The sequence below is a fragment of the Dendrobates tinctorius genome, unplaced genomic scaffold (assembly GCF_039654945.1).
Source record: "Dendrobates tinctorius isolate UK_male_01 unplaced genomic scaffold, ASM3965494v1 ptg000007l, whole genome shotgun sequence".
Classification (NCBI taxonomy): domain Eukaryota; kingdom Metazoa; phylum Chordata; class Amphibia; order Anura; family Dendrobatidae; genus Dendrobates; species Dendrobates tinctorius.
The window spans coordinates 54,909,843-54,936,047 of record NW_027361675.1 but is presented as its reverse complement, the minus strand read 5'-3'; the positions used below and the strand labels follow the sequence as shown (position 1 = coordinate 54,936,047).

Genomic DNA, 26,205 nt, shown 5'->3' with positions numbered 1-26,205 from the left:
CTAGATCCTTATACAGGGGTATAATGAGGCCTCACCGTACAGGAGAGACCGGAGCGAGGAGCAGGGGCCTGATCACAAGAGCTGACAATCTGAGGACACAGCAATGCTGAATAACAGTCTGTACTGCGTCACTAGATCCTCATACAGGTGGAGAATGAGGCCTCACTGTACAGGAGAGACCGGAGCGAGGAGCCGGGGCCTGATCACAAGAGCTGACAATCTGAGGAAACAGCAATGCTGAATAACAGTCTACACTGCGTCACTAGATCCTTATACAGGGGTATAATGAGGCCTCACTGTACAGGAGGAGACCGGAGCGAGGAGCAGGGGCCTGATCACAAGAGCTGACAATCTGAGGAGACAGCAATGCTGAATAACAGTCTACACTGCGTCACTAGATCCTTATACAGGGCCCAGGGGTATAATGAAGCCTCACTGTACAGGAGAGACCGGAGCGAGGAGCAGGGGCCTGATCAGAAGAGCTGACAATCTGAGGACACAGCAATGCTGAATAACAGTCTGTACTGCGTCACTAGATCCTCATACAGGTGGAGAATGAGGCCTCACTGTACAGGAGAGACCGGAGCGAGGAGCCGGGACCTGATCACAAGAGCTGACAATCTGAGGAAACAGCAATGCTGAATAACAGTCTACACTGCGTCACTAGATCCTTATACAGGGGTATAATGAGGCCTCACTTTACAGGAGGAGACCGGAGCGAGGAGCAGGGGCCTGATCACAAGAGCTGACAATCTGAGGAGACAGCAATGCTGAATAACAGTCTAAACTGTGTCACTAGATCCTTATACAGGGGTATAATGAGGCCTCACTGCACAGGAGAGACCGGAGCAAGGAGCAGGGGCCTGATCACAAGACCTGACAATCTGAGGAGACAGCAATGCTGAATAACAGTCTACACTGCGTCACTAGATCCTTATACAGGGGTATAATGAGGCCTCACTGTACAGGAGGAGACCGGAGCGAGGAGCAGGGGCCCGATCACAAGAGCTGACAATCTGAGGAGACAGCAATGCTGAATAACAGTCTACACTGCGTCACTAGATCCTTATACAGGGCCCAGGGGTATAATGAGGCCTCACTGTACAGGAGAGACCGGAGCGAGGAGCCGGGGCCTGATCACAAGAGCTGACAATCTGAGGAGACAGCAATGCTGAATAACAGTCTACACTGCGTCACTAGATCCTTATACAGGGGTATAATGAGGCCTCACTGTACAGGAGGAGACCGGAGCGAGGAGCAGGGGCCTGATCACAAGAGCTGACAATCTGAGGAAATGGCAATGCTGATAACAGTCTCTACTGCGTCACTAGATCCTTATACAGGGCCCAGGGGTGTAATGAGGCCTCACTGTACAGGAGGAGACCGGAGCGAGGAGCAGGGGCCTGATCACAAGAGCTGACAGTCTGGGGAAGCAGCAATGCTGATAACAGTCTACACTGCGTCACTAGATCCTCATACAGGTGGAGAATGAGGCCTCACTGTACAGGAGAGCACGGAGCGAGGAGCCGGGGCCTGATCACAAGAGCTGACAATCTGAGGACACAGCAGTGCTCAATAATAGTCTACACTGCGTCACTAGATCCTTATACAGGGGTATAACGAGGCCTCACTGTACAGGAGAGACCGGAGCGAGGATCAGGGGCCTGATCACAAGAGCTGACAGTCTGGGGAAGCAGCAATGCTGAATAACAGTCTACACTGCGTCACTAGATCCTTATACAGGGGTATAATGAGGCCTCACTGTACAGGAGAGACCGGAGCGAGGAGCAGGGGCCTGATCACAAGAGCTGACAGTCTGGGGAAGCAGCAATGCTGAATAACAGTCTACACTGCGTCACTAGATCCTTATACAGGGGTATAATGAGGCCTCACTGTACAGGGGAGACCGGAGCGAGGAGCAGGGGCCTGATCACAAGAGCTGACAATCTGAGGAGACAGCAATGCTGAATAACAGTCTACACTGCGTCACTAGATCCTTATACAGGGGTATAACGAGGCCTCACTGTACAGGAGAGCACGGAGCGAGGAGCAGAGGACTGATCACAAGAGCTTACAATCTGAGGAGACAGCAATGCTGAATAACAGTCTCCACTGCGTCGCTAGATCCTTATACAGGGGTATAACGAGGCCTCACTGTACAGGAGAGCACGGAGCAAGGAGCAGGGGCCTGATCACAAGAGCTGACAATCTGAGGAAGCAGCAATGCTGAATAACAGTCTACACTGCGTCACTAGATCCTTATACAGGGGTATAATGAGGCCTCACTGTACAGAAGAGCACGGAGCGAGGAGCAGGGGCCTGATCACAAGAGCTGACAATCTGAGGACACAGCAATGCTGAATAACAGTCTACACTGTGTCACTAGATCCTTATACAGGGGTATAATGAGGCCTCACTGTACAGGAGAGACCGGAGCGAGGAGCAGGGACCTGATCACAAGAGCTGACAATCTGAGGAAACGGCAATGCTGACAACAGTCTACACTGCGTCACTAGATCCTTATACAGGGCCCAGGGGTATAATGAGGCCTCACTGTACAGGAGAGACCGGAGCAAGGAGTCGGGGCCTGATCACAAGAGCTGACAATCTGAGGAGACAGCAATGCTGAATAACAGTCTACACTGCGTCACTAGATCCTTATACAGGGGTATAATGAGGCCTCACTGTACAGGAGGAGACCGGAGCGAGGAGCAGGGGCCTGATCACAAGAGCTGACAGTCTGGGGAAGCAGCAATGCTGATAACAGTCTACACTGCGTCACTAGATCCTCATACAGGTGGAGAATGAGGCCTCACTGTACAGGAGAGCACGGAGCGAGGAGCCGGGGCCTGATCACAAGAGCTGACAATCTGAGGACACAGCAATGCTGAATAACAGTCTACACTGCGTCACTAGATCCTTATACAGGGCCCAGGGGTGTAATGAGGCCTCACTGTACAGGAGGAGACCGGAGCGAGGAGCAGGGGCCTGATCACAAGAGCTGACAGTCTGGGGAAGCAGCAATGCTGATAACAGTCTACACTGCGTCACTAGATCCTCATACAGGTGGAGAATGAGGCCTCACTGTACAGGAGAGCACGGAGCGAGGAGCCGAGGCCTGATCACAAGAGCTGACAATCTGAGGACACAGCAGTGCTCAATAATAGTCTACACTGCGTCACTAGATCCTTATACAGGGGTATAACGAGGCCTCACTGTACAGGAGAGACCGGAGCGAGGATCAGGGGCCTGATCACAAGAGCTGACAGTCTGGGGAAGCAGCAATGCTGAATAACAGTCTACACTGCGTCACTAGATCCTTATACAGGGGTATAATGAGGCCTCACTGTACAGGAGAGACCGGAGCGAGGAGCAGGGGCCTGATCACAAGAGCTGACAGTCTGGGGAAGCAGCAATGCTGAATAACAGTCTACACTGCGTCACTAGATCCTTATACAGGGGTATAATGAGGCCTCACTGTACAGGGGAGACCGGAGCGAGGAGCAGGGGCCTGATCACAAGAGCTGACAATCTGAGGAGACAGCAATGCTGAATAACAGTCTACACTGCGTCACTAGATCCTTATACAGGGGTATAACGAGGCCTCACTGTACAGGAGAGCACGGAGCGAGGAGCAGAGGACTGATCACAAGAGCTTACAATCTGAGGAGACAGCAATGCTGAATAACAGTCTCCACTGCGTCGCTAGATCCTTATACAGGGGTATAACGAGGCCTCACTGTACAGGAGAGCACGGAGCAAGGAGCAGGGGCCTGATCACAAGAGCTGACAATCTGAGGAAGCAGCAATGCTGAATAACAGTCTACACTGCGTCACTAGATCCTTATACAGGGGTATAATGAGGCCTCACTGTACAGGAGAGACCGGAGCGAGGAGCCGGGGCCTGATCACAAGAGCTGACAATCTGAGGAAACAGCAATGCTGAATAACAGTCTACACTGCGTCACTAGATCCTTATACAGGGGTATAATGAGGCCTCACTGTACAGAAGAGCACGGAGCGAGGAGCAGGGGCCTGATCACAAGAGCTGACAATCTGAGGACACAGCAATGCTGAATAACAGTCTACACTGTGTCACTAGATCCTTATACAGGGGTATAATGAGGCCTCACTGTACAGGAGAGACCGGAGCGAGGAGCAGGGACCTGATCACAAGAGCTGACAATCTGAGGAAACGGCAATGCTGACAACAGTCTACACTGCGTCACTAGATCCTTATACAGGGCCCAGGGGTATAATGAGGCCTCACTGTACAGGAGAGACCGGAGCAAGGAGCCGGGGCCTGATCACAAGAGCTGACAATCTGAGGAGACAGCAATGCTGAATAACAGTCTACACTGCGTCACTAGATCCTTATACAGGGGTATAATGAGGCCTCACTGTACAGGAGAGACCGGAGCGAGGAGCCGGGGCCTGATCACAAGAGCTGACAGTCTGGGGAAGCAGCAATGCTGATAACAGTCTACACTGCGTCACTAGATCCTTATACAGGGGTATAATGAGGCCTCACTGTACAGAAGAGCACGGAGCGAGGAGCAGGGGCCTGATCACAAGAGCTGACAATCTGAGGAAACAGCAATGCTGAATAACAGTCTACACTGCGTCACTAGATCCTTATACAGGGGTATAATGAGGCCTCACTGTACAGGAGGAGACCGGAGCGAGGAGCAGGGGCCTGATCACAAGAGCTGACAGTCTGGGGAAGCAGCAATGCTGATAACAGTCTACACTGCGTCACTAGATCCTCATACAGGTGGAGAATGAGGCCTCACTGTACAGGAGAGCACGGAGCGAGGAGCCGGGGCCTGATCACAAGAGCTGACAATCTGAGGACACAGCAGTGCTCAATAATAGCCTACACTGCGTCACTAGATCCTTATACAGGGGTATAACGAGGCCTCACTGTACAGGAGAGACCGGAGCGAGGATCAGGGGCCTGATCACAAGAGCTGACAGTCTGGGGAAGCAGCAATGCTTAATAACAGTCTACACTGCGTCACTAGATCCTTATACAGGGGTATAATGAGGCCTCACTGTACAGGAGAGACCGGAGCGAGGAGCCGGGGCCTGATCACAAGAGCTGACAATCTAAGGACACAGCAATGCTGAATAACAGTCTACACTGCGTCACACAGGCGGAGAATGAGGCCCTCACTTCACAGGCAAAGACCTAGAACGATGACTGTGAAAAACGGATTTCTATTAAAAAAAAAAGAGCCGTTTAAAGAGCCAAAAGAGCCGGCTCTTTATGGTGAGCGGAGCCGAATGAGCCGGATCACCAAAAAGAGCCGAACTTCCCATCACTAGGAAGTCATAGCTGCGACCTGGCAGTGACGTCACCGTCGAAGCAGCCGCTTATTCTCGCGTTAGTTCATTTGCCGCTTGAAAAAATATATCGCGAGATCTCGACGTCATGCCTGCGGCGCTCGCCCTATAAATATCCCTCACACGCCATGTTCGCTCTCATTTGCCGACCTGCTGAGGAGAGGTAATGTCTCGTAGTGTAGTGTGTTGGGGCCTGTACACTGTGAGCCCACCTGTCTATGTGCTGTGTACACGAGGGTCGCAGTGTGGCTGCTGCAGCCTGGCTACAGATGGGGCGCAGTCTCCCGTGATGTGTCTCTAGTGTATAGCGAGGCAATACAGACGGGCAGGTTTTGCTTCCATCATGTAATATGTATTGCAGTGATGACAATGAGACCTGGAACATGTCCCACCACAGGGGGGCGCTGTGTGTGGCATTGACTGGGACTTTGTTACTTATGGCTGACCATGTGGCTGTACAGTCTGTAACTGGTATTGGTGGCTATCACAGCTGCTTCACGTTCCATCCCTTGTTGTCTCCCTTAGGTGTCTATGTCCAGTATGTGTGCCGCATGTGACACGTGCTTTCCGGTGGATGATGTCCCCTGATCTGGTAAGGACACTACCTACAGACGACGAGCCTTCCAATCTGCAGTCTGAGCCATGTTAAACATCTCATGCTAGGAACCTAGAGCGTCACCAGGCCATTTTTAATTTTGCAATGAATTGTCATGTTGCCTATTCTAAAATGTTTTTTCTCTAGTAGTACAACTGTACCTTGAGGCTGTGGGCAAAACCTCTTCCCAGGGATAAGTTGTTAGAATACAAACTAAGCTCTACTTTGTTCCCATCAATCACTGGACTCCATGGTCTGCGTTTGCACTGAGGAAGCTGTCCACTTTGAATGGTGACCGCTTACAACTGGTGCTAACGCACACCACGGACGTAAATCCCTATAGCTTTGTTTGTTTTGCATGCCACTAACGTTTCCTTCAGTCTAAACTGATGCATCCAATGTAAGGCTAGTTTCTCACTAGCGCTTCTGAGCGCAGCGACGGCTTGCGCACGGCTGCCGTGCCTCTGCCGGTAGCTCCGCCTAACGGCGCATGACGCTGCATGCACCCTGCGTCCCCTATCTTTATCACTGGGGGCGCAGGCTGTGCGCAGTATGCGTTTGGCGGCGCATGCGTCCTTTTGACGGTGCGCCGACCTGCGCCAAACGCAACCTGCTGCAGTTTGGTTGCGCCGGCGCACCGTCAAAAAGGCGCATGCGCCGCCAAACGCATACTGTGCACGGCCTACGCCCCCAGTGATAAAGATGGGGGACGCAGGGCGCATGCAGCGTCATGTGCCGGTAAGGCGGAGCTACCGGCTTAGCGGCGGCCGTGCGCAGGCCGTCGCTGCGCTCAAAAGCGCTAGTGTGAAACTAGCCTAAGTTAGTGCTACATTATTTAGGTGCCGGCAGACACTGTACCCACATCTTTGAAAGGCACCAGTCTCTACAGCATATGCTATTTTACAAAAGTCACTGTCATATTTCAGGTTTGCAACCCTCTAATGCTCTCCAGGTACTCCCATACTCACAACTGCTCTCCTAATTGCTCAGCTTCTGTCTTGTTTCCTTTGAAAGAGCTGATGTTGAGGAAGCAGTCACCAGCAGGAGGCAGGGACACAAGCTGAAACAGCATTACATAGTAGTAATTTTTAATGCATCCTAAGGCCTGTCACCTTAGTATATAGAGCAAGCAAACTGTCCACACAGCCTGCAATATCATGTGTATAATATCAGTCTGACAAGGTTACCTAATGCAGTATGGTCCACAGGACCTATCCACTTTTTTCTTTATAGTGCATGCTGCAATATTTTGGCAATACACTGCTAAAGTTTTAAAGCATTTCCTTTTTTTTGTTTGGCCATTTTCTAGGTATAAACATGACAGAAGTGCTAAGAGTAAAACCTTCTCTTGCAACCCACAACTACTTAACTTGTAGGAGTTGTGTTACTTATGGGAAGGGACATCAATTTTCTGTACTTTTATGTATTGACTAATGTTCAGCCTCATTAAAAGATAAAGAATTGAAGGTTGTTTTTTTTTTGTTTTTTTTGTACTGGATTATGTGCATGGCTTCTTTCAGGCAGTTCAGAAAATCAACATTGCACACAAATGTGGATCTGACATTGCTGTGCATATGTTCAGTCATTTGTCACTACTTCTAACTGTTTTTCCATGGTCTAAAGTCACTGACTGCAGGCTTGTGGATTCTTTGGTATTGGGAGCAGGTGACCATGGGGCCACAAGTATGTGCTATGCATACTGCCTTCTGTCTGACTATATGGGTGTAGATGGAAGTATACAAATTGCCTTACAATCCCATGACTGCCACCTGCTGGTGGTGGAGAATCATCACAGTGCTTGCAATGTGAAGTTGCTAGTCTGCAGTCAGAGGCTACAAATCTGCAGTCAAAGTCCAGTCAACATGTTTAAAGCTGTAATACTTAAGTGGAAATTACAGAGAACCTCCAGCAACTGAACTGCTGCAAAAAGAAATGGCCAACATTTTCATAAAGCGGCTTTGCCTAGAAAGTTGGCTGCTCCAGGTCTAGAAAATAAACATTATGGTCTCATCCTCCAATGCTCTATCATTGGAAAGTGCTAGGAGGGATGAGGGGCATCTTGCTAATTTATTTAAATGTGCAATTATCCAGAAAGCAAAGCTCTCGTATAGGGGCACTTTGTGCCTATAGATTAGGCAAGCAACAATGCTTCTGCTTTGTACTGAGCAGGAGCAGTAATCTAGCATGTAGGAATGAGACAGGTGTTGTGCAACCCTGTAGAACACAATGGGGGCAAACCCTCTAAACAAGTTTCAGATACTTGCAAAACATGGTAAGTCTCAACACCCTGGGTAATCTTTGTCATATCAAATTGTTTTCCTCTAGCTACTTGTGAAACAGTAATTCTGAGCTCATTACATATGTTTACCTATATAATTTTTATTTCATAGGTGCAGTTGTGAAAAGATTGACTGAGGTAATTAACTTCATAGTGCAAGCTTAGATGTGATGACTGTTTAAGGCTACTTTCACAGTAGCGTTTTTTGCGTTGCGCTGAGTGCGCAGTCCAAACGCATACAAAAATGCATCAAGCGTTTTGCATGCATTTTAACCAGTTTGTAACCATATTGACTCTTAAAACGCATGCGATTTTAAACGCTGACGTGCGCACGTCTGCGTTCCCATAGGCTGTAATGTGTTATTGTCTCATTACATGCGCATGCTTTTTTTGAGACAGGAAGGACCAAAAATGCAACAGGTTGCGTCCGGCACGCCTGGGCGCACACCACAAAAACCGCATGCGCATGCAAACGCTAGACCATGCGCCCCCATGTTAAAGAGGGGATCAGGGCGCACGATGCGCTGCTTTAAAAACGCTAGTGTGAAACCAGCCTAAGTGTTGTCAAAACCTTACATTTGTGTGTTCTTGAATACCCAGTGACACTTATTCCATGCACTGTCCAGGTCATCTATTGGCCAGATGGGTATGAAGCTGTTAGCTGTGGTAGTGACAAACTTCTCTGCTTGACAGCACCCTTTAAGATGGCAATTGCTTTAAAAGGACTCTCCACATAGTGACTATTCAAAGTACAGGTGCTCAGTGTAGCATGGTGTGGCCATTTAAGTGCATCTTTCCACCTGCTTGTCTTCATGTATCTGTACTCTTTGGCTCTGTCAAGCAGGAGCTGTCAAATAAGTAGGTGGTGTTGATTAAGGTGGGAAGGGGGATGTAAATTGGCTCTGCCATGAAATGCAAAGTGCCTGTACTTGGTTTAAACAGTAATTCTGGTTGTGACAGCCCCTTTTAAAGCAAAGTTTGATGCCATTGCTGCTTGTCTGACTGTCCTGATGATTAACAATGTTCAACTGCTCTGATTTAGAGTGACTGACAAAAGATTTTCTGAACAGTTTTCTTATTGGTAATAAAATGGCTTGTGCTTTTCAAATTTAACAATTTCTTTTTTTTTTTTAGGTACCATGTGACCAAGCTGATGAGCATAAAGGTAAAATGCAATGGGTATAGACTGGAAGTGGCCTAATTTATAGGGTTAATTTGTCAAAATGAGTGGTGGTATAGTCTGCTAGAACAGCTGATTTCCATTGACAGTGGTAGGAATGGTTCTGCTGGTCCATGACAGACATGCATAGGAGTGTGGGGTAGTATTACAATTGACAGGAGGGAGATACTTACTTGTAGGCACCACATGCCACAGCCTGGAAGAAATAACATAAAGAGAATGTAACTTCACAACCAGATCATTAATGTGAGGCATGCAGGTCGGACTAGTGTGTAACATTTGTTATCTGTATGCCCATATTGATAAGGTCATGTATGTCCCACAGGGTGACTCTTAAGTGGTTTTTCTCTGCACACTGCTGGATATTATGGAGAGAGACTGCTACAATCTATCCCCAACTAAAGTTTCATGACATATTCTGAAGTGAGTTGAGGTCTATCCCGATTGGGTGTTGCTGTATTCTCATATCGTTGGAAACGCCTCATAGATAAAGTTTGCAGTTAGCTTTGCCTGCTAAAATCTTAGTAGGTTATTAACTGCATAACACTCGCTTAGTCTTGTAAGCTTGTGGTGGGGGTGTTTGTCATGTCATTAATGCATGCTTTGTCCTCTAGATGAATGCCCCTGGAGCTGACTAATAGCTGGGCAACATGTGGGAGCTGAAACTGGCCAAGTCACTGTCTGTGAGTATCGTCACTTTACCCTTAACTTGTAACATTATACAATAGGAATAAATGGTTACTGGCCTTCAGTTCAAGTGATGATTTTTCAGTTCAACTGCTGTGTGACCAAAGTGTGAACAAAGCATGTACATCTGACTAGAACTGACAGTGTGTGGAGTGGTGCAGCTCATCCCAGTGTCACTTAGTTGCCAGTTAATATCAGTCATTATTTTCTTTCCAGTTTTGGGACCACTGTACCTAAAGGGCTGGTGTTGAGGTGAGTATCAGTCAGTTTCCTCATGCACTGTATGGTATCTGCACCCAATGGCTCTCACTGTTGTGGTGTTCAATAACCAGTGCAATAGTAAATCAGTAAGTGGCATCATTGGTTTTCAGGCCTCTTGTGCTTGTAAACCTGGTTTTATGCTGAGACATTACTTGACTGTAAATTGCCTTCTTTCAGAACTAACCTGTTGCTTTGCTTGCAGATATCTTGACAGTATTTCTTATCAGGTAAATATTACAATTGTTAAATGCTGCAGTTACATTTATGGCTAAAATCCCTAGTTTATTGCTGGTCGGGAATCTGCCAGCTCTATGGCTAGACTCTGGTCAATACCAAAGCGGCTGTAACTGATTTGTAGTCTGCTGTGGACATGACCATAAAGTAACACTTCAGAAGACTTGCATACAGTCCCTTCTGAAGGATAATGCTGCTAACTCTTTGAGGCTTTCTCTTTGAAAAAGACCTACACTAACCTTGGTGTATTTCTATCATTACAGGCTCAGTGTGCATCTGTCAAAGGTATGAATAAAGGGTGCTGCCCTAGTGGTCACTTCAAAGTGGGCTTTTCTGGCAGGAAACCAACTGTCCTCAACGCTGTGACCCAACATCATAATCCTCTTAGGGATACTGTGGGCACTACATGTGTGTGCTGTGGTCTTTCATAGAGGAGATAATCTAATAAACTTGCTACAATGTAAAGTGCCTCAGTCAATCTACTCATGTGACAAAACACATGGAGTTGCATCGCTGGATGGGCAAAATCTGCTATGGATTGAGTCAGATGTTGGCAACTTCATTTGAGCTCTGTAAATGCTGTTGAATTGTGGCATTTGTTTCCAATGGTTTTCTAATCAGGTTAATATTATTGGGTGCTATTCAGCCACTATACTGGAAGTGTGCTTATCAGGAGAAATTTAACGTTCTGCTCATAGTTGCAATCTTTCACTTTTCACATGTGTCTGGATGAACAGCTGCAGCTGGAAATAACTTGACACTTAATAAGATGCCTGGGCATACTTACAGCTTCATCTTGGAGCTGTGACTAAATTTACAACAGGCACACCTGACTCCTGGGCAGAATAAAATAACTTTCTTCTGGTACTTGGTGGCTGGACAAAATGGTAGTACAGTTAACCTGCAAATTAATGTCATTTGGAGATGAAATGAGCTGCCTTTATATACAAGTTGACATCTATTGGTGGTATCTGACTCCACCCATAGCTGTTAAAGGCAATTACTAAATAACACTGACATCTGCCATGAAAGGTGTGAACTCCTGAGCCTGCATCATAGTCAGGACTCAACACATCACATACCATTGTCATATCTGGAAGGAGTTAAATGGCTCTTCCTAAAGTTGTAGGATAAAGGTATACTGACTGCTGGGACAGTGAGTATTTTGCTCATCCAGCCTTATGGATAGGGGATGGCTGGGAATAACACTTTACACTGACAATATTTTAATGTCTGTAACAAATTGATCACTTTAACTAACTTGTCATGTTGTTAAATAGAAGGACTAATCAATCTTATTTTTTTTCCCACCTAGGGTGAAGGTGGCCAGCATAGGATTATATGCTACATGCAGTCTTTGTAATAAATGATACTTTTAACAACACACTTTGTATTTTCTTTCTTCTGAAATACTGCATTGGTTGGTCTACAACTACAATTATTATATTGTGGTGGTTAAATGTTCAATGCAAAAGAAACTTGCAGCACTGGAAGTGGTCAGTGGGTACAACTTTCCACAACAATGCTGCTACAGCAGTAAGGTGGGTTATATTGTACATTGGAAAACTTGCTACAATTAATGATTGCAGAAAAGCATTAAGTATGTATTTGAAAGTACAGGAATCCTTTAACTTTCTCCTCTTGTAGAACAGTTTATATTTATTAACAATACAGACACCAAATTTGAGTAATGGACAAACTTATTAAATGTACATAGTACTAAAATCAGTGGGTGAGAATTTCAGTGTGACTCTTGTAGAGCTGCATTTACTACACTACTTGGACCAACTAGGAATTAAGCATGGAAACTACAAGCACAATCATGTAGTCTTTGTTTTTAACTTTCAACTTTTGCTACTAAAGTTTCTATGTAAACATAAGGACCAACTCATCTAGGCCAGCATTAACACTGGACTTGATGTAAAAGAATCAGAAATAACTGGTTTATGAAGGAATGTGAATTCTTGAATACAAATCCTACTACAGTAAGATTTCTGATATAGTGAACACCTGTCCCTCCAGAGTGTTGAAAAACTGCCAGGGATTCACCTGTCCAAATGGTACCCAGTGCTGCAAAAATCAGTGGTCAGAAGACTATGCAAGAGGAAAAGGGACCAGTGTACATGATGCACACCACAATGATAATATAAAAAGCTTTAACACAAAATGCACCATTTTGTGTTAAAGCTTTTTATATTATTGTGGTGTGCATCATGTACACTGGTCCCTTTTCCTCTTGCATCCCCTCGGCACATGCTCACAATATAGATGCCATACGTAACAATGCCTGAAGAGAATGCTGGCACTAAGGAACACTGTAATAGCAATCCTAAACAAGGAATATGTGAGTCCATGTAACCAATACAATGATATTATGCATGGAGGTGCCAGTAAGATCACTGGATGTATCAAAAATGTAAGCTAATAGTATAAAGTGGACAGCACCATGACATACTGGAGCCACAGATGGCAAGGATGAGCCCATTTACTACCTATGAGATGCTTGCACAGCAAGCCCCCCACAAGGCAAACAAGGAGGACTGCTGAAAAATAAAACTGGGAGCACCTGAACAGGTCCAGGCAGGCATAGTGGTGAGACAGGGAAGGGTGCAAGAATAATCACCCAATGCGTATCGCCGTTGCTAGGATGGCTTTGTCGGGGGAAGTGAGCAGCTATGTTAATCGGCGCTTTAAATACCTTAATAATTGGTGGCCAGTGTATACCGGTTTATCAGGGCAATCACAGCAGGAGCCAGGTGTAGTGATGATTTTGACTGGATAGTTTCCAGAAACAAGCGGCAATGAATGTTGCCAAGTGAAAATTGCAATATACCATTGTGACCAGTAAGTTATACCCAGCCCATGCGTCTGTAGGCATGCATGTAAGTTAAGTGGGCTCTCATCGCTTCAGAAATGCCAAATGTGGAGGCAATAGTTAGGTCCATATATATTTGGACAGACATTTTTCTAATTTTGGGTTCTAGACATTACCACAATGAATTTTAAACAAAACAATTCAGAGGCAGTTGAAGTTCAGACTTTCAGCTTTCATTTGAGGGTATCCACATTAAAATTGGATGAAGGGTTTAGGAGTTTCAGCTCCTTAACATGTGCCACCCATTTTTAATGGGACCAAAAGTATTTGGACAGACTATGTAATTGTAAATAAAATGTTCATTTTTTTAGTACTTGGTTGAAAACCCTTTGTTGGCAATGACTGCCTGAAGTCTTGAACTCATGGACATCACCAGACGCTGTGTTTCCTACTTTTTGATGCTCTGCCAGGCCTTCACTGCGGTGGTTTTCAGTTGCTGTTTGCTTATGAGTGGCTTGCACCGTGCAGTGAACCCTCTGTATTTACTGTTATGCAGTCTTCTCTTTATGGTAGATTTGGATATTGATATGCCTATCTCCTGGAGAGTGTTGTTCACTTGGTTGGCTGTTGTGAAGGGGTTTCTCTTCACCATGGAGATTGTTCTGCGATCATCCACCACTGTTGTCCTCCATGGGCGCCCAGGTCTTTTTGCATTGACGAGTTCACCAGTGCTTTCTTTCTCAGGATGTACCAAACTAGATTTTGCCACTCCTAATATAGCAATTTCTCGGGTTTTTTCTGTTTTTGCAGCTTAAGGATGGCTTGTTTCACCTGTATGGAGAGCTCCTTTGACCGCATGTTTCCTTCACAGCAAACACCACACCTCAAATCAACTCCAGGCCTTTTATCTGCTTAATTGAGAATGGCATAACAAAGGGATTGCCCACACCTGTCCATGAAATAGCCTTAGAGTCAATTGTCCAATTACTTTTGGTCCCTTTAAAAACAGGGTGGCACATGTTAAGGAGCTGAAACTCCTAAACCCTTCATCCAATTTTATTGTGGATACCCTCAAATGAAAGTCTGAACTTCAACTGCATCTGAATTGTTTTGTTTAAAATTCATTGTGGTAATATCAAGAACCAAATTTAGAAAAATGTCTCTGTCCAAATATATATGGACCTAACTATGTGGTTTAGGATAACCTAGGACTCAGAAGGGAAGGGGGCATTTGGGAGCGGAGAATTTGCTGAATTTCTTTTGGCGAGTGAGGAGCCATTTCGCTTTTCGAGAGCCTTTGTGCTACCAGTAACGTGAAAGCCCCCATATATTTCCGTTAACAGGTGACAGATCTGAGTGAGGGCTTGCTTTTATTGTGGATTGAGTTGAAGCTTGTATTGGGAACATTTTACATAACGTTTGGGATCACATTTATCCGGCGCTCTGTGCTGACCACTTAATTTGGGGTTTCCATCTAAATCTCTGATGTGATTCAGATGAAGCCCCCGAGGGATCCATTCACTATAATGAGGCAGCAGTTACTCTGTACTCCATCTGGCCTCTGTTCAGCGTCATCCTTCCTTTCAGAAGTGCACAAAACTTGTGGACTGCATTTTTGTGCACGCCGAAAAAGACTGACACCTCCGGATCACAGGTCCTATGGCCTTCACAGTGCCCCCATCTGTTAGGAGTGGCGGAAGGCACTAAAAAAATTAAAGTGCCTTCGCCCCCCGGGGTCCACTCTGTGGTGGATGACAAAACCGCTGCTGAGAGAGGCAGACAACTAATATGCACAGGGTTCTAAGTCACCCAGGTGCAGTAAGGCAAGCTCTGTTATATGACAGCTGCAGGAAAAATAATACAAAATAGTATCGCTTGAGCCTGTTAACAGCACAGGATCTCAGCGGCACACGTGCGGTAGCCGGAAACCGGAGTAAAGTACAATCACTACCACCGAGCGGACTTGCCATGTACACGTGTGCTCGGTGTTGCAACTGCACACGCCTGGACAGGCTGCAACCGCAAATATCGCAAGCGCGATGCAGGACGCTAAAGTGCTGGAAAGATTGAGCTTGTGCGTGCTAGCGCAGGTGCTGACAGAATACCACTCACACAGACATAATAACCGAGGAAAGGGGTTTCTTAATGAGTCAGTCACCAGACCAAGCATCTGTCACCATACACACAGCCGCAGAATAAATTACTAGCGCATGGCAGAGCGGCCATGCGCACTTTTTATAGCATACGGGACCTGCCGAAAATCTCCAGAGTCCTGAGCTAAGCCAATGAAATCAGGAGCAGGACCTGAGCACGTGACCCCTGAACTCCAATGGGAGCTCGTCCCGTGGGCATGCTCAGAAGCTGGAAAAAAGGACAGCCTCTGGAGACAAACGTGTGAATCTGGATTCCCACATAGGCATCATAGAACCCAGATTCCTAACACCATCTGCCTCATTATAGGGAATCTTCTGCCGGTGGTTCTGTCTGAATCACGTATTTCAGAGATTTACATGGAAACCCCAATGCAAGCACTCAGCTAGAGCGCAGGAAAAATGCGTGCTTTGGGAGGCAGAATGAACAAATCCACAGCAGATGAAGAATTTGTTTTATTTTTTACGCCATTCCTGATGCAGTATAAGTGATTAGGCAACTTTATTCTTCAGGTCGGTGCGATTACAGATTTATATCCTTTTTTTATGTTTACACACTAAAAGACACTTTTTTTTTTTTGCAAGAATAAGTTTTTGCATCGCACTATTTTGAGCTATAATTTTTTCATATTTCGGCCGACAGTCATGTGAGGGCTTGTTTTTTGCGGGACACTCCGTCTGGCCTCTGTTCAGCTATGTCCTTTTCAGAAGTGCACAAAACTGGCCGACGGCACTTGTATGCAATCCTAAAAAGACTGACACCTTCGAATCACAGGTCAGACAATGTCCATAGTGCCTCCATCTGCCTCATTATAGGGAATCTTCCCCCAGAGGTTCCGTCTGAATCACGTATATCAGAGATTTACACGGAAACCTAAGTGCAAGCGCAGAGCGCAGGATAAATGTGCACCGAGCCTTACTGGGATCTTTGGAAGGCAGAAAGGAAAAATCAACAGCAGGTGAAGAATTGGTTTTATTTTTTTTTTTTATGCCGTTCCTCATGCAGTATAAGTGAATAATTGACTTTATTCTTCAGGTCAGTGTGATTACAGCAATACCACATTTATATCGGGTTTTTATGTTTGGCTGCTGTCACACAATAAAAGACTATTTTTATCGCAAAAACAATTTTTTCCATATTTCGGCTAACAGAGTCATGTGAGGTTTTGTTTTTTGTGGGACAAGTTGACGATTTTATTGGTCCATATTTGGGCACATGACTTTTTTTATCGCTTTTTATTCCAATTTTTGTGAGGCAGAATGAACAAAAACAAGCAATTCAGGATTTTTTTTGTTGGGGGGGGTTATGCGGTTCCGAGTGTGGTAAAATTGAAAAGGCAGTTTAATTCTTCAGGTCAGTACGATTACAGCGATACCTCATTTATATAGTTTTTTCATGTTTTTGCGCTTTTACACAATGTATACTAATCTATAGAAAAAATAATTATTTTTGCATTGCTTTATTCTGAGAGCTATAGCTTTTTATTTTTCTGCTGATGGAGCTGTATGACAGCTTGTTTTGTGCGGGACAAGATGACGTTTTCAGCGATACCATGTTTATATCCATCTTTTTGATCGTGTTTTATTCCACTTTTTGTTCAGTGGTATGATGGTAAAGCACTGTTTTATGCCTTGCTTTTATTTTTTTCATGGTGTTCACTAACGGGATTAAATAGTGGGACTATTATAGGTCGGGTCATTGCGGACGCAGCTATACGAAATATGTTTACTTTTATTGTTTTTTTCATATCAATATTTATAGATACAATATCTTTAGTTTTTTTTTATTATCTTTGATATTTTGAAAAAATATTTTTACAATTATTTAAAATTTATTTTTTCCTTTTTTCTTTTTTTTTTTTTTTACTTTGTCCCACTATAGGACTGTCATTTTTTTGCAGGCTGATCGCTTGTACAGCATGGGGATGCAGCAACATCCCCATGCTGTAGAAACTGTCAGCTCTGCACTAACAGAGAAACTTGCTGATCATGCACTGCACATGGTCAGCAAGTTTCTAGCTCTGGTGACCCGGATGTCGCCATGACAACATCGGGTCACCATAGCAACAATCAGGACCATGCGTCACGCGGGTCTCCGCTCCAAAGGCAAAGGGGTTGTCATCTCTCTGCCTGCTCCCGGAATGCTGCGATCACGTTCGAGAGTGGCGTGTGACCACTCCTGGCACTAAGTGCCGGGTGTAAGCTGTTAGAATCAGTTGACACCAGGCAGCGATCGCCCACGCACAGCCCATGTGCGCGGGGGCGATCGCCATGCAGTAATAATGCATCCCTGGTTAGATAGGCCCAGGGCACATGGACATATTATTATGACAAATGCCAGAAAGGAGTTAAATATCGATGATGTATCTGAAGTCGAGATGATTAAAATGAAAGGTAGGCTGGAGTCACACTAAACCTATGAAAAATCGGTCCAAGTCTCCCTGACAAGAGTCACACGAGTGTAATGCAAGTGTTATGCAAGTACTATCCGATTTTTCACACCTAGCATCCGATTGCAGTGCGATTGCTATCCGATTGTAATATGATTTTAACATGAGCTTTTACATAGCGCAATTCTCTATGTCGTTTACACATCGTCTTCAGAGGAAATATTTGTCAAGACACATAGACAGGGGCATACATAGAAGTCATGGGGCCCCATAGCAAAGGTCAATGTGGCTCCCCCCCCCCAAAAAAAAATTCACTGCTGAGCCCAGCTCACTGTCTTGCGCCTCTGCTCTTCACGCTCCACCTCCAACAGCCAGTAGCCGCCCTCACATGTGCAACTACACCGTCCTCCATCAGCAGTCATTTTATATCTAATAAGAGTGCGGGCTATGTAATAAGAGGGCACTGTGAATAACAAAAATACACTATGTAAGAGACTGCACTGTACATAACAGCAGAGGAAGCTATATAATAAGGGACGGCACCATGTATAACTATAGAGGATGGTATGTACAGTGGAGTTTTCTTCCTGAAAATGATTGCAATCACAAATTCTTTGGTATTATTATCTTCATTTAATTTGATTGCAAGGAAAAAACACAAAAGAGAATGAAGCAAAAATCAAATCATTGAATATTTCACACAAAACTTCAAAAATGGGCCAGGCAAAAGTATTGGCACCCTCAGCCTAATACTTGGTTGCACAACCTTTAGCCAAAATAAATGCCAACAACCGCTTCCGGTAACCATCAATGAGTTTCTTACAATGCTCTGCTGGAATTTTAGACCATTCTTCTTTGGCAAACTGCTCCAGGTCCCTGATATTTGAAGGGTGCCTTCTCCAAACTGCTATTTTTAGATCTCTCCACTGGTGTTCTATGGGATTCAGGTCTGGACTCATTGCTGGCCACCTTAGAAGTCTCCAGTGCTTTCGCTCAAACCATTTTCTAGTGCTTTTTGAAGTGTGTTTTGGGTCATTGTCCTACTGGAAGACCCATGACCTCTGAGGGAGACCCAGCTTTCTCACACTGGGCCCTACATTATGCTGCAAAATTTGTTGGTAGTCTTCAGACTTCATAATGCCATGCACACAGTCAAGCAGTCCAGTGCCAGAAGCAGCAAAGCAACCCCAAAACATCAGGGAACCTCCGCCATGTTTGACTGTAGGGACCGTGTTCTTTTCTTTAAATGCCTCTTTTTTTTCCTGTAAACTCTATGTTGATGCCTTTTCCGAAAAGCTCTACTTTTGTCTCATCTGACCAGAGAACATTCTTCCAAAACGTTTTAGGCTTTCTCAGGTAAGTTTTGGCAAACTCCAGCCTGGCTTTTTTTATGTCTCGGGGTAAGAAGTGGGGTCTTCCTGGGTATCCTACCATACAGTCCCTTTTCATTCAGACGCTGACGGATAGTACGGGTTGACACTGTTGTACCCTCGGACTGCAGGGCAGCTTGAACTTGTTTGGATGTTAGTCGAGGTTCTTTATCCACCATCCGCACAATCTTGCGTTGAAATCTCTTGTCAATTTTTCTTTTCCGTCCACATCTAGGGAGGTTAGCCACAGTGCCATGGGCTTTAAACTTCTTGATGACACTGTGCACGGTAGACACAGGAACATTCAGGTCTTTGTAGATGGACTTGTAGCCTGGAGATTGCTCATGCTTCCTCACAATTTGGTTTCTCAAGTCCTCAGACAGTTCTTTAGTCTTCTTTCTTTTCTCCATGCTCAATGTGGTACACACAAGGACACAGGACAGAGGTTGAGTCAACTTTAATCCATGTCTACTGGCTGTAAGTGTGATTTAGTTATTGCCAACACCTGTTAGGTGCCACAGGTAAGTTACAGGTGCTGTTAATTACACAAATTAGAGAAGCATCACATGATTTTTCAAACAGTGTCAATACTTTTGTCCACCCCTTTTTTTTATGTTTGGTGTGGAATTATATCCAATTTGGCTTTAGGACAATTCTTTTTTTGTTTTTTTCATTGAAGACAAATTTAATGAAGATAATAATACCAAAGAAATTGTGATTGCAATCATTTTCAGGAAGAAAATTTGTATTATCTGACAGAATTGCAGGGGTGCCAATACTTTTGGCCTCCTCTGTAATAAGGGACGATATTATACATGATTAAAGAGGAAACTATGTAACTAAGGATTGTGTTCTACATAATAAGTGAGTACACTATATGCTAACTGACTGTTAGACATAAGTTAGTACACTATATACTAAGGGACTGTGCTATACATAAGTGAGTACACGATATACTAAGGGACTGTGCTATACATAAAAAGTGAGTACATTTGACCACCTCCATCATTTCCCCCTCCCCCAACCCACATTATTGCCCTTTCCACCACCCCATCATTGCTTTCTCCCCCACCACCCCCATCATTGCCATCACCCCCATCATTGCCCTCTCCTCCACCTACACACAGACACACACGGCACCATTCACCTCTCTGTGTGGTCCTCCACAGCGCTACACACACACATACATGCACACACACAGCAGACAGCAACTCTCACCTCTCCGCATGCTCTCCTGAAGCCACAGTATCACCGTCGCTGGCATCTTCCTCACAGGCACAGCAGCCACGGCGCTGAATGATGATGTCATCCAGCCGTGCCGCTGACTGTTGTGTGACACAGGAAGCGGGACTGAGCTCTGCAGCTCTGCTGCCATTTTCTCTTGTAGGCAGCGGAGCTGCAGGGATCTCTCCCTGCCCGCCGTACATAAGAACAGTCTGGCCAGGGGCCCTCCAGAGCCTCAGGGCCAGATAAACAGGCCAGATTGCCCTCATCAGCCACCCTGCAGGGGCCCCCATAGCCTCTGGGCCCCAGTGCAGCTGCACATGCGGTATGTCTGCCCCCTGGCACAGCTGTTGCAGTCTGACTTCGGCGGGCCCCCTCACCCCTCAAGGCCCCATAGCAGTCGCATGGCCTGCCGCCATTGGCAGTACGCCACTGCATATATATATATAGATATAGATATTAGATAGAATAAAATCTGGCAATTCGTGTGCTGCATACAGTAAAATCATAGAGTGACAGGTTAGAATAGTATAGATACATACACATAGAATACATAGATATATAGAAGTCAGTGACACACACATATCTGAATGTATATATATATTACATAGATAGAAGTAAAGCCATCAATTCATCTGCCGTGTACTGTAAAATCACTGCAGGAGCCGACAGGATAGAAGAGATGGATTACATACAGTAAATACATATAGAATAGGTAGATATACAGCTGTCAGTGACAAATACAGTTAGTACAGTGTGCAGCTTATTGTACATGTATTTAATTAATAAAAGATATTTTTTCTGAAAAAAATGCTTTGGGCTCCTGCATAATTTTAGAAGAGGGAAGCTGATGGTTGGGGGCCGATGTTTATAGCTTGGGAAGGGGTAATACCCATGGAGCTTCCCAGGCTATTAATATCAGCTCACAACTGTATACTGTATTGTCAGGTGACATCAAGCCCCGAGGTTAGTAATGGAGAGGCATCAATAAAAATGCCGCCCATTACTAACCCCACAGCCACATTGTATGAAAACACAGACACCCAGAATAAAGTCCTGTAATTGAAAGAATGGCACAGACTCCTTTAATAAATCTTAATTAAACCATACTTATGACCTCACCCATTACACCGTTCCCCTTGTCATTTGCAAAAGAGTGAAAAATAAAAAACAACAATATTCCTCAGCTTTCCACAGAGATACTGCTAATCGATTTATCACACGACCAGTCTAGCTCTGCTACATCTAGATGACAGGCTGCATGGTTGCATGATGCGACCATACAGCCTGTCATCCAGCAGAGACACTGAGCAGCGCGTGCTCAGTGTCTCCCTGTGAACTCCTATTCTCTGAGTGCAACGCGAGCAGGAGAACTGTTCACAGCCAATGAACTCACTTCACCTTTCTGACGTCAGAGTGAGTGCTGTGGGGAAAAAAACAGCAAAGAATGAAAAAAATAAAAATTATAGAATAACACAAATATAATTTGACACAGGGGGTGATGATTTACTAACTATTGGCTTTTGGTGACTGTGATAGGGTCTATCACAGTGTTCAAAGGAATCAATAGGAAAAAATCACTCCTGTTGCCCGACAAATCTCGGGCGCGCATTTGCACATGCAGCTGCCATTTTTATTTTTTGAGAAAAAGGCACAGGTCCCTGGGGATGACGGAGGTACCGGGGGGACACTTGTGGACATCAGATCACAGTTATTCATTAAATGACAGCAATCACGTGATCGGGGACCAGAGGTTTTCGGACTCCGTTTTTAATGCGTATCTGCGGTCCTTAAGGAGTTAAAGTATAATTATTCCTTTGACGGTGAAAATACACTTCTTTACGGAGGACAATGCCATTTTGGAATCTGAGTCTACCATCTTATCTATATCCGTATTAATGAATTTTCTGATTCATCTTTTGCTGACCAAAGAGAATTAATGTGCTGCCAGCAGTTGCAGACAGACAGTCGTGGTGTGTATGGCATTCATGACAGTGACATAATCTCTAAAACTTAGAACCCCACTTAGTATCCTTTGGAATCCAGAACACCTGCTTTGGACAGTTTCCAGGCAATGGTAGAGAAAGATTTAAATGAATTGTAGGATCAAGCATCCAAATTAAACTCTATGCATAAAAATCTTGCAAAACATCACTTCACAGCCATCAGTTTGCTCTAAAGCCCCCGTTACACACTGCGATATCGCTAGCAATATCGCTGTAAAGTCACCGATTTTGTGACGTTACAGCGATATTACTAGCGATATCGCTGCATGTGATACTTACCTCCGACCGGCTCCCCCCGCTGGTTATCGCTGATCGCGCGAGAAGCTCCTGGACCATTCCTCGTCGGTCATTTCCTGCGGCGCTTCCTGCTGTGACGACGAGCGACGCGTGGAGCCGGGCGGGAGGACGCAGGATCGCCTGGTCTGACAGGTAAGTAGCGACCCCCGTCCCCAGCGATGTCGCTGGTGAGATCTGCCTGAGTGGCAGCTCACTAGCGACCACCTAGCGATGCACCAGTGATCCTGACCGCGTCATATCGCTGGTCGGGATCGCTGGTGAGTCGCTAGGTGTAACGGTACCCTAATTCTAACTTGGTTGTTAGACAATCAGATAAGGCAGGATGTGTAGTAGTCTTGGATGCCCCATTACACTTAACAGGTATTTACTATCTTGGATGACACCAATACTTATAGGAAACTTGATTCTGACCCTACATTATTTTTAAGAGCATGTTGTCCAAATTGTTGGATGAACGTTGTGATATGGGAATTATTTACACAAACCAGAGAAAATTATTACTTAGAGATCATCCCATTATCACCATAAAGACATATTTCCTCTCCCATTACGTCCCATCATATCGGGAATGGGGTCTTTGAATGAAGGTATGAGACAATGGTTGGACAGATATTTACAACCACTCACCATTAGAATTGCAGGTTACCTAAAAGATGAATCCTCTGTTTTATGATTTTTTTGACACAAATTTTGATGGAAATGGGGTTATACCTTTGTTACATGTGACGTAGTAGATTTGTCTTCCTCTATTCCTCATTTTTTTGCAACATATGCTATCCAACATCATTTAAACAATTATAGCACATACACTAACGAGTTGAAGCGGTCTATTTTGATTGCTTTGCATTATCTTTCGAAACATAATTATTTTATGTTTGATTCTAAATTCTTTTTGCAAACTGTCGCAACCCAGATGGTCGCGAAGTTCTTCCCTTCTTTGACTCTTTGGTTTATGGCTTGGTGAGAGGAAAGGTTCCTTTTTAATTTGACTAACCCTTTTTCTACTAATCTGAAATGGTATTGGAGATATGTGGATGATCTCTTTATAGTGTTGTGTGGTGATACATGTGCTATTTCCTAGTTTGCACCTATCTAAACGACTATGAGCACAATCTGCGGTTTATAGTCAACACCCCCACAATTCAGACTTCGTTTTTGTACATTCTCTTGACAGGTGATGATATACCGGGAGGGGTCCACACTTCCCTATATAGAAAAACCATATCTGGCAACACAATACTACAATTCTCAAGTTATCACCCAAACATACCACCCGAGCCATTTCTTACAGCGAGTTTATGCGTGCCAGGTGCATTTGCTCAGAGGAAAGCAGTTTCCACAGAGAAAGTACTATTATTACCAATAAGCTGTGACAAAGAGGTTATAATTCCTTGTAAAGGTACTGTCACACTTAGCGATGTACCAGCGATGCCGACCAGTGATATGACGCGGTCAGGATCGCTGGTACATCGCTAAGTGGTCGCTAGTGAGCTGCCACACAGGCAGATCTCACCAGCGACATCGCTGGGGACGGGGGGTCGCTACTTACCTGTCTCACCAGGCGATCCTGCGTCCTCCCGCCCGGCTCCACGCTCGTCACTCGTCTCTCCACAGGAAGCGCCGCAGGAAGCTGATGACGAGAAACAGTCCAGGACGTTCTCGCGCGATCAGCGATAACCAGCGGGGGAGCGGGTTGTAGGTAAGTATCAGACACAGCAATATCGCTAGCAATATCGCTATAACATCACAAGTTATAGCGATATTGCTAGCGATATCTCTTAGTGTGACAGTACCTTTAGTCTCTACAGCACACAGTAGAGTAGTTTCTCAATCTAGAAATGCATTATTGGAAGATTAGAATACAAGTCGGACCAGGAGTGGCTCAGGGACATCCGTTACCTTTTCTACATCATATAGTCTGCAATTTTTGACAAGCTAGGAATATTATCCAAAATAACCTTTCTATTGCATGCCAAGATGATATTTTGCGAAAAATTATTTTAAGTGGTTTCAGTTATGTTGCCAGAAGGGGACAATCGCTTGTAAATATATTGTCAACTATTCTGTTCCCTAAACCTGACATTACCAGGACTTGGCTATATGTTAAGGGATTCTTCAAGTGTGCAGGCAGTCGGTGCAATATATGTGTGCCTTCGCCTTGGATAAAACAAAGAAATTTACCTCTTCACAGAGTGAGATTTTTCATTTTGATTTATTAATTGTTATCACTACAGCACTCTTTCTGCTGAGCATTGCAGAGTCAAAAGATGCTGAGGAAAACAAACCAGCAGAAAGAAATTATATTGTATGGAGCATTATATGGGGGCCATTATATACTGTATGGAACATTATATGGGGCTCATTATATTGTATGGAGCAATATATGGAGCCATTATACTCTATGGAGTAATATAAGAGGCCTACTATACTGTATGGAGCAATTTATGGTGCCCATTATACTGTATGGAGCAATATATGGAGCCATTATACTCTATGGAGTAATATAAGAGGTCTACTATACTGTATGGAACAATATATAGGGCTTATTATACTGTATGGGGCCATTATATACTGTATGGAGCAATATATGGGGCCCTTAATACTGTATGGATGACTATGTGGTGCCCATAAATGTATATGGAGGACTATGTGGTGCCCATAATACTGTATGGAGAACTATGTGGTGCCCTTAATACTGTTTGGAGAACTATGTGGTGCCCTTAATACTCCTTGGAGGACTATACTGTCTGTTGTAAAATGATAAGACTGCAGTCACTCCATGTGCTGTGCACTAGAGGATTTGCTGGTTTCTGAGCTATTTTAGAATTTACAATAGATATCACTCATGTAATGTAAGTGAAATGTTTGGCATTGTACTATACCTATATTTCTCAGCCATATCTGTGCATCATGAATCGTGGAATGTGTTAAAGGAGCACACTGAGACTCTTTCGCCCAAGGCCCATGAAAATATGGAGCCGGCCCTGCTTCTGAGCCTTCTAAAATGCTGTAGTATGCAGTGCCATTTGAGAGTATAAGACTGCAGAGTTAGTAGGAGTGGACCAGAATGGTAACTATTTTTTTGTGTTCTACAGATAGCTAATCTAGATGGCTGGTGACATTGGTACCTAACAGAAATGTGGGCAATTGAGGGGTAGAGAAACAGCAAGGCGTTGCATCCATGTCTTCCAGTGAGTTACATCCATTTGTGGTGAGTGGTTAATAATACATTATTGATCATTTACCAACAAACATCTGAAATGAGAAATTCTCAGTTTCTTGTTATTCAGTGCTGGGTTTGGCACTTGCTACTATATTCCTGGTTGACAAAGTTTAACAAAACATTGCATTCAGCAATAAAATATCAATGAG

General features: G+C 44.7%; 1 long non-coding RNA gene and 4 other non-coding genes across 5 annotated transcripts; all 5 read left to right on the top strand.

Annotated features, from left to right (window-relative positions):
* The first annotated feature begins 5,398 nt into the window (after positions 1–5,398).
* LOC141088738 (uncharacterized) lies at positions 5,399–11,965 on the top strand. The gene is made up of 9 exons (XR_012232038.1): positions 5,399–5,509; positions 5,872–5,938; positions 8,332–8,357; positions 9,354–9,384; positions 10,014–10,082; positions 10,303–10,338; positions 10,550–10,574; positions 10,845–10,866; positions 11,897–11,965. It is a non-coding gene; the product is annotated as an uncharacterized lncRNA (long non-coding RNA).
* Positions 5,603–5,733, top strand: LOC141089179 (small nucleolar RNA SNORA1). Its single transcript, XR_012232205.1, has one exon. It is a non-coding gene; the product is annotated as a small nucleolar RNA SNORA1 (small nucleolar RNA).
* LOC141089198 (small nucleolar RNA SNORA40) lies at positions 7,217–7,346 on the top strand. The gene has a single exon (XR_012232210.1). It is a non-coding gene; the product is annotated as a small nucleolar RNA SNORA40 (small nucleolar RNA).
* Positions 9,827–9,948, top strand: LOC141089184 (small nucleolar RNA SNORA18). The gene has a single exon (XR_012232206.1). It is a non-coding gene; the product is annotated as a small nucleolar RNA SNORA18 (small nucleolar RNA).
* Positions 10,362–10,498, top strand: LOC141089168 (small nucleolar RNA SNORA8). The gene has a single exon (XR_012232200.1). It is a non-coding gene; the product is annotated as a small nucleolar RNA SNORA8 (small nucleolar RNA).
* Positions 11,966–26,205: the final 14,240 nt, after the last annotated feature.